This window comes from Echinops telfairi, unplaced genomic scaffold, assembly GCF_000313985.2.
Source record: "Echinops telfairi isolate 266 unplaced genomic scaffold, ASM31398v2 ScPeMD7_32;HRSCAF=126, whole genome shotgun sequence".
Classification (NCBI taxonomy): Eukaryota; Metazoa; Chordata; class Mammalia; order Afrosoricida; family Tenrecidae; genus Echinops; species Echinops telfairi.
The window spans coordinates 1,022,164-1,034,850 of NW_022103929.1; the positions used below are offsets into that span (position 1 = coordinate 1,022,164).

Genomic DNA, 12,687 nt, shown 5'->3' on the forward strand with positions numbered 1-12,687 from the left:
CGCGCTGTGTGTCCATTGTCTTGACATTCTTCATCTTTTATCTTTGAGTTTGTGTTGTGTAAGTGCAGCCTGATGGAACGGGGAGAGGGGTGAGGCCCAGTTCACGGCCTGATCCCCTCCTAGTCCCTCCCCTGGTGGGCTTTCAGGTACCTGCACCCCCACCCGGCTGCCTCCGCACCCCTCTACCCTGGGTGGGTACCTGGCTACAGGTAGAGAGGGTCAGGGTCAGGTACACTGTTGTAGTGAATCACAGGGTGAGGCCCCAGGGACCTCTGAGGGTCTGCACTCATCGGGCAAGTCTGCCCCTGCCCCAGGGAGCATGGCATCAAATAGCAAGTAGAAAGCTTTGTAGCAAGAGAGGAAAGGAAGGCTTTTCCCTGCTTTTGACTAAGTGCTACTCCCTCCCCTCACATTTTCATTTTGCGCTGGGTCCCACAAATCACATAGCTGACCTCGCCTTCCATTCACATACCCCTCTGCCCACCCTAGGAGTCCTGGTGGCGTAGTGGTTATGCTTTGGTTGGGCTACTCACCACAAGGGGAGCAGTTCAAAACCACCAGCCATCTCTGAAGGGGGAAGATGAGGCTTTTTATGCCCGTGAAAAGTTACAGTCTCGGAAACTCACAGGGGAAGTCTGCCCTATCTTATAGGGTTGCTGAGTTGGCATCGACTCTGTGGCAGTGAATTTGGTTTGGGCTTTCTGCCCACCTACCCTGGGGAACCTTGGGGACAACCCCAGGGCTCCGCAGAACATGGGTTAGAGGCTGGGCCATGAAGACACCACTGGGTGTGAGACCTTCACGGCCAAGACCCTTCTCACACCTGCAGTCCCACCCTCCTCTCCACCCGTCACCCTGGAGGTGCAGGCTTTGAACCCGTATGGTTGCTCCTTTATTGCCAGGCCCTGTTTCAAGTGCAGAGGATGTGACCACCCACCTTCCATGTCTTCGGCCCTTGAGGAGCTCTGGGGACACTGAGGAATGACACAGAGGGACAGTTCCAGCCCAGCATGCTGTCACACTAACAGCAACAGGGCAGGTGTGAATGGCGGGGCTGTCCAGGGAAAGGATGTAAGGGGCGCCCTACAGGCCAGGAGCTGGAAGCTATCAGCTGACACTGGGAGACAAGCTGAACCCCAGCACTGCAGCATCTGGGGGCTCTCCCACGCAGCCCTTCGTTTTTCCCTCCCACATCCAAGCCTGGCGCAAGGACCCTGCTGGTGCATGCTCCTTCGCCCACTCCCCAACAACGTGCAGATGCGCCTGAGGCAGACAGTCCAGTGAGCGGTGCTAAGCAAAGCACGGAGTTGACCAGACAGGGTTGAAGGGTCTTTCCGAAATGACTCCTCGCAGAGTGAGCAGACGGGCAGGGTTGTTACGAGCTGAGATCGGAGCTGAGATCGCAGAGTTGGGCTGAGCCGGGTGGCAGTGGAGCCATTCACAAACTGCCCTGCCCTGTGCCTCAGTTTCCCATCTTTAACCTGAGGCTCCGGGCTGCCCCTTCCTCATGATTACACATTGATGTGAGGATTCTGAGAACTGAGGTCTGAAGGGTCTGGCATGGGGCAAGTGCTCAGTACATGCCAGTGCTTGCCATTGTCACGAAGCTGCCACCCGTCACGTTAGAAACCCCGGGCGTTGCATGACGCTTCGCGGGCTCCCGAGCACCCACTCCCTCCTTTCTAGCATCTGCCACGACTCTGCTCGTAGCCTCCTCTCTCCCCCCATTGTCATATCGCATCAGTCCATAAATATTTAAACAACATGTCATCAAATTATTATAACATATGATCTATAGCACTGATGTGCTGCAGTTCTGCGCATTTGGGCTTCGTTTTCAGAATATTGAGACATAAAATATTTATGTATTTAGCCAACCACGAGATCTCACATTCTGTCTCAAAATGCTGGGTGGTGGCAAGATGCTGAACTGAGATGCGACGTGTGAAGGGGATGCCTTGTTCTCACGTCGGTTCCTGGGGCATCTGGATTGTTCCCGGTTCATTCCGGGACGTCATCTTGCGGCCTGTGAGTAGGGTGGGGGTGGGGGTGGGCAGCCTGGGTTTATCACAGAAAGCACAGGGCTGGGGCCATGGGGGACCCCATCAAAATGAGATGAGGGCTCAGCTCACAGGGTGTGAGAGGGAGGCTGCCGTATGTCTGCTTCTACATCCCCACAGGCCTGCACATAGTAGGTGCTCAAGCAACACCTGCTGAGAAGGGGTAACTTCATCAGGACCCTGGGGCACCACCAGTGGGCACACATTGGGGGCGCAGGACTATCTGTTCTTCTGTTTCTTTCCCTCCCCAGTGCCCAGCTCTGGGTCAGGTCCTTCCGAGAAATGCAGCAAGCAGCGCTGGATGAACAGCCGCTGGAGGACTAAATGCATGATCGGATAAATCACTTCATTAGCTAATACATTAACGAGGTAATGACTCCCCATCTTCTGGTTAGGATTACACTGTGTACAACCCTCCTCCTGAGAAATAAAGGCTCCCCTGTAACCCTTAGTGGGTAGGAAAAGGAGTTTTTCTGGGTAATTAAATATCTCAATTGCGAACATTAGCACATCACGGGGACCATATGCCCTGGAATTTTCAGCACTGCGCAATTTCCAAGGTGCCCCCTACCACTCAGATGACCCAGGCACCTCTCACACACCAGTGACCACACAGGGCCTTCGATCGGCCTTGGTGCCCTCAATGGCACGGCACTGCAAGTGTGTTTCCAGACCACTGCCCTTTAGGGAGCTTGGGGCCCACGGCCACCACATGCCGACCTCAATCGGTGTCAGTACACCCAGGAGGGCACAAAGCACGCCCACGCACAAGTTAGCTTGGGGTGAAGTAGTAGTTCCTTTGCATGCGTTCCCAGGAGGATGAGGCGGGGACCTTGTCTGCATCCCGTGTGTTTTTCCTGATGGCCAGCAAGGGCCTGGGCCCTGAGTGGCACTTGGCTGCCACTTGCAGAAATGGCCCTTTGAAACCTAGACACAAGCCTTATTTCATCTCAGTGACCCAAGAGCCTCAGCCACGGGCCAACAAAGCACACACAGTGCCCATCACTCTTGGAGCAAACTGTAGAAGGTTGCCCAAATGCCGTTCTGTCACCTGGAGGACCCCACCCTTGCCCCCAGCCTCCACGTAGACAAAAACCCAGTCTGCTAGTGGAGAAGGTCGGCATTTAAAACAAACACGAAAGGCACTGGCATTCCTCGGGGAGATGAACAAAGGGAATTCACGCAAACGCACAGAGGCAGCCGTGCCAAGCCCACATATGAGAGCCTGCTGTAACTGAATCCAGCCGGGGCTCACCAGACCAGCTGAACCCAGGGTGTGGGCTCTCTCTCCCTGCTCCCTCTCTGTCTGCCATGTGGTGCCTAGTGAGCCCGCCATCTGGGCACCCACTCTGGTGGCCTGCCAAGGCCATGTCAGCTGGGAAATCGTTTCCTCTTTCAGCTCTGGGATGCCTCGTTTTCTGCCTGGGGCAGAATCTGAAGTCCAGCTCATTCACTCAACAGCAATGTCTTAGGTGGCTCGGAGGTGGGGGGACTTAGTGCAAAGTCCAAATCCACCCCCAAAGGTTGCACCTTTTTAAAGATATGTGCCTGATACCAAAACGCAGCTTTAATGCATGGCCCCAAGCAGCCAATGATTCCAAGGCCCAAGCCCATCCTACACAGACATGCCGCACCCCCACCCACCTCCGGTAGAAAGGGTGAGGGTGAGACCCTGGGGTGGATCAGCCCTTTGGGCTGTGGCTAACAAGTGTTCCTTCTGCTAGAAATGATTCCAGGATGAGCCATGCCTCTAGAAAACCCCTCTCCACGCAGGAAATCAGCTGGGCACAGCTCTGGCCTTTGCTGCAGCCAGCACTGTTGCTCACTAACATCTGTTAACTCTGTACAAACGCGCCTCGAGGAGCCCGCCCGGGCCCACCTGAAGGTTCCCATGCTTCCAACACGTTAGGTGAGTACCTACGGTGCGTTGGGCGCTGAGGATAGAGTCGTGGTCCACAGAATATTCTAGTCCGGCAGGTGGATGACAGACACAGGATGTCAGGGAGGCTAAGGGCCACAAAGGAAAACACAGTCAGGGAATGGACAGCGAGGGGCAAGAGGCGAATTTGACTGGGTGGGGATGGTGTGGCCCCTCTGGGAAAGTGACATTCACAGTGCCGATCTGGGGTGGGGGTGCTGGTTCTAGGAAGACAAAGTTTTGCTCAACAAAGATGGAGCAGAGGGAGCAAGGAGGAAGCTGCCTAGAAGGGAGGTTGGTGAAGTAATTGCCATGCTGGTCTTACGGCAGAAACTAATCCACGTTCCCCAGCTCCGGTGTTCTCTGCAGCTGGACGTCTTGGCGCTCCTTCACTTAGGTACTGAACAGAGTCTGCCCCGAGAGTAGTAACTAGAGCAGTGGTTCTCAACCTTCCTCATGTCGCAACCCTTTAAGACAGTTCCTCATGTGGTAGTGAACACCCAGCCATAAAAGTATTTTCGTTGCTACTTCGTCACTGTCATTCTGTTACTGTTATGAATCGGGAGACCCCTGTGAAAGGGTCGTTCGACCCCCAAAGGGGTCATGGCCCGCAGGTGGAGAACCGCTGCCTTGGCGTGTGCTAGGCTGGCTGTCCCCCCTGCGGCAGCACAAAGCCTCCATGTGTGCTCTTCCAGGGCAGCCTCAGGCCCGTCTCCCGGCCCCCAGCACTCATGTTCATGGCAACTTGTTGTTAGGTGCCACCGGGTAGATGTCATCTCATAGTGACCCCGTGTGACAAAACAGAACTATGGGGCCCTGGTGAATGAAGCTGTGGAGTCAGCCTCAGATTGACTACGAACTACCAGGTCTGCAGTTCAAACCCACTAGCTTCTCCGAGGGACAAAAGGTAAGGCCATCTGCCCGCAGGAAGAGCTACAGACTGGAATACTCGATATACGGTCGCTGTGTGTCAGGATCAATGTGACGGCAGTGGCTTTGGTTTTTCTATTAATTCCTTACAGAAATGGGCTGTCGGTTCTTTTTCCTGGGGGCGGGGGCGGGGGCGGGGGCGGGAGGGGGTGGAGTTCAAACCACCAACCTGTTTGCTAGCAGCTGAGTGCTCCACTGGTGCACCAACAGGCCTCCCTGCAGGTCACAAAGTACCTTGAACCCTGGACTTATGCTGTGCCTGTGTTTCACCCACAAAATGGGCACCATAGTACTTATGTTCCCGGAGCCCAGGACATGTGCACCCACCTTCCCACCAAGCCACTCTCCCTGTGGCCTACCTGTCTGTCACTCCACCCCCCTCAGGCCTCCAGCCTACAAACATCCTCTCCTTTCTCCCAAGGTTAGCTCGGACACCCCTCATTCCTGGAGGCACTCTTATTTTCCTCCAGGAGCATGTCCTGCCCATTCAAGGTTGCCATACCCAACTGCCCTCCCCCAAACCCCCAGTGGCAAAAGGCTGGGGACTGGGGCTGTTATAAGTATCTCTGTTCCAGCTCACAGCACAATGCCTGTCCCAGCATGGTGACCCTATTTCTTGAATGAATGAATGTGCCCCACAGCCCCCTACCAAGCAGCACACGCTTCGCTGGTTAGCAGAACACAGAACCAGCTCAGTGCCTGGGACAGTGGGTGCTCTGTGTCTCTACATAACTAGCAGGCTGACCTTCAATCTACACTGCCACTGTCTCCTTCCCCTCTACTTTGGGGGTCATGGCGCCCAGAGATGGCCCCAGACACCCCCATCTGGCTTGGTTCACTGGCTACCGTCTCTGACTGGGCCACAGTGTCCCACCTCAGCATCTTTCACCCTTTCAGCGTCAGCCTCTGATCCTTTTGTCCCATATGTCACATCACAAGACCTTGCATCCCTCATTCTTAGGGGATTTCCAGGGACGGCTAGGATGCCAGGCCCCCTCCACCCGCTTCCAAGTTCTAATAAGGGAGGGTTCACTTTCTAAAGCACATCGCCTTCAAATGGTGCCTGAGATTCCCGGGCCACCAGACTGGGATGAAGGCCCCTTTCCAGATAAGGAAGTGGAAGCTTCATTCAGGGGGTGCCTTGCTTCAGGGGACTCAGCTAGGGGGTTGAGGACTGAAAATTAGACCCCATGGAGGTACTTCCCCACCCACATCTCATGGTGGGAGCTCAGCTCTGACGATCTCCCGCCCCCCCCCATCCCCACCCAAGACCTAATCCCAGTGGAATCCCAGCAGAAGTCACCTCAGGAGGGTGGCCATTTCCAAAGAACAAGGTTCTCTTTCTCTTAGCTCAGGGGAAACAAGGCAGTCTGAGGGAACCCTGAGTAGCTTAGGAGGGGGTGAACAACACCCCAGAGCTTCCTCGGGCCTCCTGGGCAGGCCCTGCCTGGGGGTCTCCTTAAGAGGATCTCTTCTCACTAACTTCTGACCCAGAGCTGCCGACCCCTCTGCCCGTGCGTGTGACAGCCGTTCCTGTCAGCCCGGACCTCTGTGGGCCAACGCTGTGTAAATAATTAACAAAACATCTGCCTTGCTTAATAAAACACCACGACTGACACTGCTCAGGGGGCCTCCTAAGACTCTCCAAGAGGCCGCCCCCGAACGTCTAAGACTCACTTTCCCCACCTCGTGGGGGGTGGGGGCGTGGGGAAGAAAGCAAAACATTAATTTCCAAACCTTTCCCTCAGTCGTCACGGGGTCATCCTGACCTTCAAATCCTCTTTCCTCAATGCCACAGTATCCTCCTCCCCCTTGAGTTTGGTCATGGCCTTTGAAAGGCACATCCTTGGCACCTGGAGTGGGGGGCCCAGCCAGCCAGCCAGCCCTGTGTGGGGGCTCAGAGCAGGGACATGGAAAGTCTTGCGGACCAAGAGTCAACTCTTCTGGCTCCATGACCCTGGGGAGTCCTTCGGCTGTCCCTGTCTAAGAGCTCTCAGAGGGCGTCCTGGTGGGGCAGTGGTTAAGGTGCCTGGCCGCTAATCAGAAGGGTGGTGCTTCAAGCGCACCACTGGGAGAAAAGACTCGGACAGTCCGGGAAACAGCCCCGACATGATCTTGAGTGCTGCGATGAAGCCCCAGACTGACACGGTGGCTGCCACAATGGGCTCCAATGTAAAGGCGACTGTGACATGGCCCGGGACTGGGCAGTGGTCTGTCCTGCTGTGCAGAGGGTTGGCACGAGTAGGAACCGATGAGCCTCAAACAACAACAGTCCCGGTATGTGGAGTGACTTTTCATGTGAGTGACGTCATTTTCTTGCCCCAAACCTAACCAGGTCATAGCAATGATCCTGTTTCTCAGATGAGGGACCCGAGGCCCAGGAGGGGCTGTGGCTTGCTCACAAGTGGAATGTCTCGGACTGTGGTTGTGAGTGAGCGGTGGTGAATGACGCTTCGTCCTTCCAAATCCAAAGTCCGCAATAAACCGACATCTTCTCATGATGCCCTCCTCTGGATGGAGAGCTGGACACTGGTTGACCAGAGTTAGAGGTCATTTGTAAAGGAGTCCCGTGTCTTTGCCCATGTCCTCCCATCAATTCCCAGTTTCAAAGGTGTTGTGGACAACAAGGGCCAAGAGAGGGCAGGCGTTGGAGAAAGGGTCGGTGGGGAAACCCCAGCTCTGCAGGAAGAGCACACCTAAGGCGCTAAACTCAGCAGCCTGGACTAGGAGTGAGGACAGCGGGACTGTCTCTCACATGGAGCTCTGTGGCCCAGGTCAAAACCAATAACCAAACCCACTGCCATCGAATCCATGGGGCAGGCTCTATAGGGCAGAGTAGAGCTGCCCCTGTGGGTTTCTGAGGCTGTACAGCTTTACAGGAGTAGGAAGCCTCATCTTTCCCCCGAGGAGCAGCTAGTGGTTTTGAACTGCTGACCTTGAGGTTAGCAGCCCAACCCATAAGCCACTACGCCACCAGGGTGCCTCCCCCCCAGATTCAAGCACTGCCTGAATTTGAAATGTGAGGGTTAAACCATTTGAAGAAAATGCAGACGTTGCAGGCTCCCCGTGGCAGCTTCCCTCCCCGCTTCCCCTTGTCGGAATTCTTTCTCCCTCTATGGAATTCCAACATAAAGCCCCCTTTTTCTCTCCTATGAGGTCACCGTCAAGCAGATGTCGACTAGAAGAAAGGACGGCTCCAGGAGGATCGAGGTCATTGGAACTGAATGCCTTTCAGTTCCCGGCAGTTGCCACCTTTCAACTCTCACCACTTCCCCTCACCAGCCCCTCCGATGGAGCTCCCAGGGGGTGCTAGAATCCTGCCGGTGGGTGCCAAGAAAGCTTGGCTAGAAGTCCAGTGCCTTTGCAGCCAGACCACCTGAGAAGTCTCCTGTGGAAAAACCCACGGCAGCCCGGGGCCCACCTGAGGCCTGTGTATGTGGGTCTGTTTCCACACAAGCAAGTCCTATTAGAGGGACAGATATCGAAAAGCTAGATCGCACTCACTCCAAGTTCAAGTTCCCAGATTTGACGACACAGGAAATTACACCACTGACTGATTTGCCCCAAGGCCGGCTCCTGTCTGGACTACGAGACTGAGAAGGCTGTTGCTGTAATTCAGGTTTGGCCAAAGGGCTGGACTGTGTGTACGTCACCAGACTTGGGCAGAAAGGAGTGAAGTTACTAGCCCGATTGTTTTCTTTATAAACTAAAAATTTCCCCTAAAGCTACCTTGCCACTGGCTAAGAGTCAGAAACAAGGAGATGGCCAAATGTCAAGGAGCCACTGAGCCCCTCACCCCAAACCAGGCACCCACTGCCTGCTCATTTCAAAACAACCTCATAGACACTTGGGGGTGCCCAGACCACCCCAGATGACCCCGACATCCCAGGGGCCCATGACCCCCTGGAACCCTTTGTTCCCATCACAGCCTGAGGTGATCACGCCTAAGGAAAGTTCGATGTGGCTTGTGCACACTGCTTCCTAAGAGTGACGTCGGCAAAAAAAAAAAAAAAGAAGAAGAAAGAAAAAAAGATTAAAATGTGGAAACAAGGACTATTTTTACCTCCCCAAATCACAGACCAGACGGGAGAGAAATCCATCAATGCCAGAAATGTGGCTGAGCCTCCGCAAAAGATCTATTATTTCACACCTTAAATTAGCGCATCTCAAAGCAATTTGCAAATGTTCATCAATTTGCAGAGCATACTTGGAAGGAAGAGAAATACCTTTTCCTTTCAACACCAAAGGAAACTTGTAGGGGCACAGCACAGCCCACACCGCCCAGGCCCTCACACACGAGCACACACATTCCTTTCAAGTACAGGGTAGCACAAACTGCGAGACAAATGGAAATGAACAAGGGAAACAGACAGGCTGAAATGACAAGTGACAAGAGGCCTACATAAAAACGATCCTGTCGTCAGATACGCAGATCCGAGAGGCAGGCTCTTGGGTGGTTGGTCACCTCCATCATCTGGGGTCCGCACTCTGGGCTCTTCCTGAGGACAGTGCCCCAGCTTGCTTCCTCTGCACACAAGCCTGGCAGTGCCAACCTGTATGCAGTCTTGGGTGATTCACCAAGGCCTTCCACTTCACACTCTCCCACACTCTTGTTGGGTTCCGACCAGAGCGGAGAAAGCCTTTCTAGCTGATGGCTCCGGCCCTGGGCTTTGCTCATCTGCACCAGAAGCACAAGAGGGACAAGGAAGGGCAGTGGTGCCTTCGGGAAGCCCTCTCCCAGAAGGCCAGGGCAGTCCAGGAACCTGGCGTACCTTGACGCACTTGGCTTTTCTGCCCGAGAAAAGCGCAAAGCTCAACAAAATTAGCTGGGCCTGGTTGGAGGTTAACAAACCTCAACTCTAAAGTCAGAGATGTGGGTTCGAATTCTAACTTTGCTGGTCACCAGCTTACAGCCCAGTCTAAGCTCCTTCACTTCCCCGGGTCACCACCGTTCCCTCTGTAAAATCAGGGTAGGCCCTTAGCACCAGTATGTAGAGACTGCTGCTTTCTACATACAGTGGGAAGAATGTGGGCTGTACTCACCAGCCTGCATTTGAATCTACTGTACATCAGCACGTGATGGTCAGCATGTATTTAATCTCTCTGTACCCTACTTCCCTCATGTGTGAAATAGGCACTGTGATGGGGCCCATCCGGTCATGCTGGTGAGTGGATGGAAAGAAATCATGCATATAAAGTTCTTAATTTGGTGGCTGGCGCATAGGACACCCTCAATAATTGGTGGTCTTTAGGTATGGTGCTACCTCAGTGAAATTCCACAAGTCATCTAAGTCTGCGTCTTCTCATCTGTGAAATGGAGATCATGACCCCTACCTCGCGGTGAGAAAGAAATGTGTGTACGTGTCTAAAAGCACTCAGCATGGAGTCTGCAGAGTCCAAACCCCAAACCAAAGTCATGGCTATTGAGTCGATCCTGACTCATAGCAACCCTACAGGACAGAGCAGAAATGCCCCAAGGCTGAAACTCTTGAGAGAGCACAAGGCCTCCTCTTTCTCCCGAGGTGGTGAGCTGGAACAGCTGACCTTGAGGTTAGCAGCCGACACATCACATCTCTGACGCAATAGAAAGAGGGCGGATTTCAAGAGCCGGCCTCCATCTCCTTTCAGCTGTCCCAGGGCCTAAGGCTGCACCCCCCTGAACCTCAGTATCTGAATTCATAAAACCCCAAACCCGAAGCCACCCTCTACTGCATAAGATAATGGGGGGTGGGGGTGAGGGTGGGAGCTGATTAACTACATCATTTAGAATGCTCTATACATGTGCATTTCCCCCCAGCCCCACCAGAAATGCCCACCTGGCAAAGCCAGGAGCTCTGTCTCTTGACCCCTGAATGGCCCTGCATGCAGACCAACTATGGATAGCGAGGCTTCGTTTTGTAAAGATAGAAAGTACTTTTTAGTCATTTCTGAAGCAGACGGGGCAGCAGAGGCTGAAAAACCACAGGGACCATTTTAAATCCTAGGCCTTTTCTTCTGGGAAGTTAGGCAAGAACCTTCCCAAATGTTTGCCCGTGGGGCTCTCTGCCAGAGAGTGACTCATTCCCCAGCTCCCCAGGCGCATTTTATTTGGGGGTGGGGGATCGAGGGAGGGCCTGGGCTTGACAGGGGGGAAGGGGAAGGCCACGTTTCTAGCAAACTCAGAAGGTGTGTGTATGTGTGTGTGCACTCGCGCGGCACGTATGCACGCATGTGCTCTCCACCCCATTTTTTCAGGACAAAAAAAAGAAAAAGAACGTTCGTCTCTTCTGTTTCCTTCCAGGTTTTGTTTGTCTAAAAGAAGACGTCCAAAGTTCACGCGGCCAGCCTGTCGTGTTGGGAGCAGGCGCTTCCAGCTGGTGGCTCTGAGTCCCTTTCAATGAAATTCTTCTTCCATTAGCGATGAGTTTTTTAAATGTGCCTTGAAAGTCCCCTGCACAAGTGCTATGCTCCTAAGAAGACATTTTCCCCTCAGAAAGGCAAGCAGAATTTTGAAAATGCAGCAGAAATGGGGTGCCCTGGAGTTCCCCAAGTCTGCCTTAAAGTTATAACAGGCTTTTGACTACAAATAGTTTCAACACTTATAAAGCATACAACATTGCCAATCAAAACAGCAGAGAGAGATGATGGAAGATGGGGACCCAAGCCTGCTGTTCCATTTGTTACTGTCCTGAGGACTTACACTTGGAGCCCCATACATTATCAGCCAGATGACGACTTGTCTACTTAATTAGCAGGGCAGGAAAAAGAGACACCCCACCCCCAACCCACAGACAAGTGTCTTGGAATGACTGGACTCCCTAGGGTCCGTTTCCAGGCCTGAAAAGGGGTTAAAATCCAGCCAGGCCAGAGAGAGCCAAGGCAGAGCAGATATCCAGAAGGGTCTTTAGAAAAACTGAGTGCACATCCTCCAGGGCCAGGCCAACTGGCTCTGCCAATCCACATCTCCTGCCCAGCCTGTGTGTCCTGGATACTGCCAGCAGCCCTGCCCAGGCCTGGCTCAGAGGCTTCCCCACTGCTCAGGCCCAGCAGGGTTCCTGGGGGTCTAGCTCCTGGTCCCTCATTCGCCAAAGGAAGAGGAGCGGCATCCATAGTGCCCATGCCAGGTCCGAGTCCCTCCACAGGCTCCCTGCCATCCAGGCCAACAGCAGGCCTAGTGGGCACACAGGGCCCCTCACCCGACACAAAGCACACTCACATCCAGACAGATGCCCACTTGTGTCTTCTCAGGCTTGTAAAGGCACTCACAGACCACCTGCAAATGCCACATTGCATACACGTGGGTGCACACCTACTCCTGAGACCCAGGCATACCCCGTCACGGGAAAGGGCTTGGCACGTAGTCCACAAGTGGACTCATTCATACCCCAAATCACAGCCCAGAAACGGATGTGCACACGCACCAACGCCGGCGCGAGCACTCACACTCAGCTCCTGCCAACACACTCGCCGAGGGACACGGGGCACAGGGGCCCATGCCGCGCACGCACGCACGCTCGGAAGCGCACCCACGCAGGACACACACTCAGACTCCCGCGTTCACACGCGCAACTCCAACCTCACACATGCACACCCTCCTAGTCGGTCTCGCGGAGCTCCGGGCGCGCGTGCGTGCACGCGCACTCCCCTCGGGCCGAGTGTGGGGTGACGGCCCCGGCGGCCCAGCCCCTGCCCCCTCCACGTCCCGGCTCGACCGCGGCCCAGGCCACTTACCGGCGCGAGGGCGGGCTGGGCGGCCCAGCGGGAGGACTGGCGAGCGGACGCGAGGGCCTGCGGGAGTGG

General features: G+C 54.5%; 1 protein-coding gene across 2 annotated transcripts in view; it reads right to left on the reverse strand.

Moving 5' to 3' along the window:
- The window catches only part of NEK6 (NIMA related kinase 6), a 93,872-nt gene extending 81,224 nt beyond the window's left edge, over positions 1–12,648 (reverse strand). Inside the window, exon 1 of one of the 2 annotated variants that reach the window (XM_045290197.1) lies at positions 12,619–12,648. The gene's annotated coding sequence lies outside the window, so the exon portion shown is untranslated. Of the gene's footprint in view, positions 1–3,981; positions 4,065–12,618 lie in introns of those variants that run through there. The other variant, XM_045290196.1, reaches the window with a different exon arrangement.
- Positions 12,649–12,687: the final 39 nt, after the last annotated feature.